This window comes from Pavona decussata, unplaced genomic scaffold (genome assembly GCF_977016875.1).
Source record: "Pavona decussata unplaced genomic scaffold, jaPavDecu1.1 SCAFFOLD_38, whole genome shotgun sequence".
NCBI lineage: Eukaryota > Metazoa > Cnidaria > Anthozoa > Scleractinia > Agariciidae > Pavona > Pavona decussata.
Genome location: NW_028145460.1, coordinates 5,429,903 through 5,435,322, shown reverse-complemented (window position 1 = coordinate 5,435,322; position 5,420 = coordinate 5,429,903). Strand labels below are relative to the sequence as shown.

General features: G+C 42.4%; 1 pseudogene; it reads left to right on the top strand.

The window, feature by feature from the left end:
- The first annotated feature begins 2,645 nt into the window (after positions 1–2,645).
- On the top strand, positions 2,646–5,165 carry LOC146483795 (uncharacterized; annotated as a pseudogene).
- The last annotated feature ends 255 nt before the right edge of the window (positions 5,166–5,420 follow it).

The following is a 5,420-nucleotide window of genomic DNA, read 5'->3' as shown; positions in this document are numbered from 1 at the left end:
GGTTTTTGCAACCGAAATCTCGGTAACCGTGCTGGAAATTTTTCCCATATGAACACGCCCGGACACCGGGGCTGTTCGCATTCTCGACCCCAGTGCTTAAGCTTCTGACAATCTGAGGGCCTCTTTATATGAGCCCGGTCGACCGGGCTGGCTCGGTTTCCGAGATCTCGCCTCGCCACTCTTTTCTTTACAAAAATGTCGATGTGTTCATCTGAGAAGGCGGGCTGGCCCGGTTACCAAGATCTCGGTTTTTGCGACCGAGATCTCGGTAACCGAGCTGGAAATTTTTTCCATACGAACACTCCAGCCCGGATACTGGGACTGATCGGGACGAACAATTTTAACTGAGCATGGCTTGCAGATCGCTGACAATAGGCCTTATCACGGTTTTCGACGCCATTTTGACGAGTAGGCAAACACGCTTGAAATAACAGTGTTTGTATGGAAATCCGATGTCAAATAATTTTCATATAACATCGCTTCTGAAAAATTCATGAATTGGAGACTTTTGGCACTAGGAAAAGAATTTTAAGAAAAAAAATTGGAGGGATATAGCTGTGCCAGAAAGCGTCCAGTCGTGTTTTGAACTTTCCATACATTTGTCTGTTTTTTTTTTCCCGCGAACTATTAAAGCCCCATTTACACTACAGGAAATTTTTGGCACGGCTCGGATAAAAATGGTACACGTACCAAAAACTATAGCACTGATGTCCTGTTTACACGTCTTTTTTTCTGCCGTGCTAAGCGGCGTGAGAAAATGTTTTGGTACGGGTAAAAGGCTCAACATCTTGGGTAGCGTACGCGATTATTCCTTAGGGCGCATGCGGCTTATGGCTTCTTTCATTCAAACATGGCGGGTGAGAAGTATTTGGAGTGTCTATTTCTAAAAAGGCCACACATCTTGTCGCAGGGACGTCGAAAATTATTCTCTTCCTTTTCTTCTTTCCAGAATAATAGAAAAGGCGTGAAGACGCAAATATGTTCATTGTTATAGCAGCAATGCTGCCTTGTAACTGTCCTATCGAGCAACGATTTTGGATGTTAACACGTAATGGTCACTGATTTGAGTTGCTAGAAACAGTATTCAGGGACAAGGAGTGTATTCCTTTACATCATTTCCTTTCTTAGAGTGACCGTGAGATTTTCTTGGTGACTTCCTTGTTGCAGGGCGCGCCGATTCCGCCATGTTGAATGGAATAACTACACATGCTCCAACAGATGGTGCTGACCACAGTAACGAAGGCTCGTCAGGAAAAAATTGGTTTGGCACGGTCAATCGTTTACACTACACATTTCGTCCGAGCCGGGCCGAGTTTTTGGGAACGCGTACCAATTTCACCCGTGCTCGGACTACCTTTTCAGAAGGGCCGAGCACGGGTGAAATTTTGGGTCGGCAGGGATAAAATTTGGTACGGAAAAATCGTTTACACTACAAAATTTACCCGAGCCGAACCTTTTTTTTGGGTACGCGTGCCATTTTTATCCGAGCCGTGCCAAAAATTTTCTGTAGTGTAAATGGGGCTTAAATTAGTAGCAGTTCACGGCTGGTTCGCTTACAGACAAATGTATGGAAAGTTCAAAACACGACTGGACGCTTTCTGGCACAGCTACATCCCTCTAATTTTTTTTTCCTAAAATCCTTTTCCTAGTGCCAAAAGTTTCCAATTCATGAATTTTTCAGAAATAATGTTTTACTAAAATTATTTGACATCAGATTTCCATACAAACACTGTTATTTCAAGCGTGTTTGCCTACTCGTCAAAATGGCGTCGAAAACCGTGATAAGGCCTATTCAATGAAATTGTTTTTATACAGGGTTAACCTCCCGATTTCCCTATTCAGGATGTTTTTGTATTTGTGTTGAAGCCTCCTGAATAAATGTTATGTTAAATCGGAACGCGGGTCCACGGGTATTTTGGGCCTTTAGGACATTTTTCATCTCGGTAACTATAACCGGGATAAATTTCCCATATGAACAGAAGACAAAATTCGTCCCGCCTACTGGGCCAGTCCGGTAACCGGGCTCATGTGAAAAGGCCCTGAATGGGCTGTCCGTGACATTTTCAACTGCGCATGGCTTGCAAGGTCGCTGAAAAGTCGAAACGCGGTTCCACGGGTATTTTGGGGGCCTTTTGGACATTTTTCATCTCGGTAGGCGGGATTAAATTTCCCATATGAACAGAAGACAAAATTCGTCCCGCCTACCGGGCCAGCCCGGTTACCGGGCTCATGTGAAGAGGCCCTTAGAAGGGTAAGAAAAACTACTCACATGCTTTCCGTTTAATTTTGTTCACACTGAATGCGTGATCCTTTGAACAGACTACACTTGTCAGTTTTCATTTCGTCCAAGTAAAATTAGAATAAAACATCTACAATGGATGATTCACATATCGCTGCCCGAACGCTCGGCATCTGCAAAAATACCCTGAAGAACATGGGTTCCTGCAGAAGCGTGCGTAAACGTAAAAAGTTGAACAGCATTCAACTTTTTACGTTTACGCACGCGGCTCATGCATCGCTTCTTATTTTATTTACGTGCGTAAAGCCAGCTAAATTCACGTCTGTACGCACGTAAAATTTATGCCACAGTAGAAATCCACCTTTACTCTCTTTTAGAATGTTTTTTCTAGGATCCGGTACTTTTATTTTGTCGCGGTGGTCCTTCCAAACACAGTTACAGGTTTTTACTGAATGTGCATTGAGGCATTTTATTAATTTATTGCAGTAATTTTTTGCAGTAAATCTTTAAAATGTTTTCCTTTTAAAACTTCATGGATTTACACTGCTTTTTTACGGCTGAATACAAACGACAGAATTAATTTGAGTGAGCCTGTCTACACGGAGGGAGGGCTGGGCGGGCCGATATATCGTACATTTCTGTACAAGACGCAAACAAGCCCGGGGGGAGGGGAGGGAGGGTGCTCCCATGTAACAGTGACGGGGATGATCGGTCAGAAATCTTGAAAAGAAGCCCTAAAATTAAAAGGTACCAGAATTCTGTTTTTCGGGCGTGGCCTGAAAATTGTTTTACCTCTAAGAGGTACCAGATCATTTGACTGACATTTACTTCCTCTCGTATTTTTTTGGCTCGTCACCGGGGAAGAGAGATTGCGTGACGAGCCAAAAGAACGTTTGAGCTGCGATCGACGGAGACTAACGTCACGCCTGCTTACGTTGGACTTAATTTATGCTAATTATGATAAATCGAGTTCGGTACGACATGATAACGCGGCATTTGAATCCAGTGAGTGCTGTCTGTTTTTATGAAAGATGGCAAATTCATCCAGCGACAACGCAGCATAGGGTTACCAAAAAAACTCTTTTTCTAGGCAAAAAGTCTCTGGCGAAGTGTCATCCAAGCAGATGTTTGTCCTCAAGCCGGGGATGTCATCTTGGATTTAGGTTGCGGTACAGGAGAGCTGTCTGCATACCTCGCTGAGTTGGTAGGACCACAGGGAAAGATTGTTGGTGTTGATCCTGATAAGGAACGAATTCTATTGGCTCAGCAATCTTACAGTGAAATCCAGAATCTGTCGTTTGTCGAAGGAAGTGATACGAAGTTCCCAGGAATTGGCACGGAGACATACGACATCATTTTCTGCAATATCGTCCTCCACTGGATAGCTAACAAACAACAAACCTTCAAGAATATGTTTGAGAGTCTTAAAGAGGGAGGAAAAATTGCAGTGCAGTACATGGACAGTATACCGCCGTTTATATTAAGCGCCATTGAAGTGCTTAATCCCGAGAATGCAGAGCGTATTTGCGAGGAGATGCTTCACAATGAACCAAAGGTCAAGATCGAGCAGTATTGCTCATCAGCAGCCTTTGAAATCGTTAAGAGTTACGAGTTCCAGGCTACAGAATATGAGTTTGAAAACATCGAAAGTCTTTTGAAATGGCTTTGGTCGTCAACACACGGTGTCTTCGATCCCTCGCTTGTTACTGAGGAACGTTTGCGAAGGTATCTAGCTCCGTATTCTACCAAAGACGGAAAACCTCTTGACTTTCGTTCAGTGAAAGAAGAATGGACTATCCACCGACTGGTGGCTGTCAAGCAAGCGAGAAAAAACTGATGCGTTGGGACACAGGCAGCCGAATCGCAGCACGTGAGACGAGGCTATAGTCGAACCGGGTCACCCTCAGAGAAAGGCTACCTCTATAAAGGAGGCTCGCAGCAGTTTTTCTGGTTCACAAAATCAATTACTTGGTTAATCAAAGGGCTCTTGGAGCCAGCTCATTCATTGTATTCTAATCTGAACCAAAAGGGGAAAGAAAAGACTGTAAGAAGCAGGACATGTTTATTTAAGCTCGCTTCGGATGAAGGAACTTTTACGTTAGAAACTTTATGAATGTAGCCTTCAACATCTTTATATTTATCTGAAGAAGACGCTTGCTGTTTACCTCGCCAACCTCGTTCCCAGGGTCTCTCCTCTTCACGTCCCAGGGAGCGACTTGAAATATGTGATCTGCTCGTGACCCATCTAGAAATTTAAAGACTGGCAAGTTTTTGATTAGCGAGTCACGTTTCGTTATGTTTATCTTTTTAATTGTTAATTTGGCCGGCTGCTAACCAATTAACCAAATTTTACGAAATTTATGTAGAAATGCTTACGACAATATAGCAGCTTTGAATATCATATTCATTGTTCATCTCTGTATAGCCTGAGTATTAGCGGTCGCGGTCGCGGTCACCCTTTACGATCTTTATTAAGTCCCAACGAACTGTTTCTATTGTCTTGACCTGTTTTAGACGGTTACTTTATAAATTGGAAACCACTTGTAAAAAAAAATATGGTAACAAATGGCGTGCCGTGTTTAGTGTAAGCATTGTAAGTATTGTACGCGTAGTAAGCATTGTCAGTAGTGCAAGTATTGTTAGTATTGTAAGTAGCTATTTAGTATTGTTAAAATATATAATAAAAAAGTAGTATAATTGCTGTATTTCATATCACAAACTGAGTCAAGAACATTGCGCGTAGAGACATTATAAACTGCTGGGTTACAAGTTGTTAGTCTTGGGTGGCCTGTGTTTGGTCAGTGGTATAATTGTGTAATGTATGAATAATGTATAATCCATCAGTGATATGTTTTCACTTTGCCGCCATGTTTTCGTTGTGTAACTAGTTGGTGTGAGATTAGTTGATAAAAGCCTCGAACATGCATCACAACAAAAGTATTTATTGACAGTACCTTGGGTGAAAAAAAAATCGACAAAATGGCGTCTAAACCGGCCAGAACACACCAAGGGAAGATGCAGTACAGATAAGAGGGCTTTATTTTATAATTATTATTTCCAGTTTTCCCCGGCGACGGTCCGGCAAGAATATCAAAAATGTGGCTGATATGAGCCACTAGAATTCCACTCAATCATTTACAAATTCCACGTGTAAATGCCACGAATGATTTCTCAAGATGTA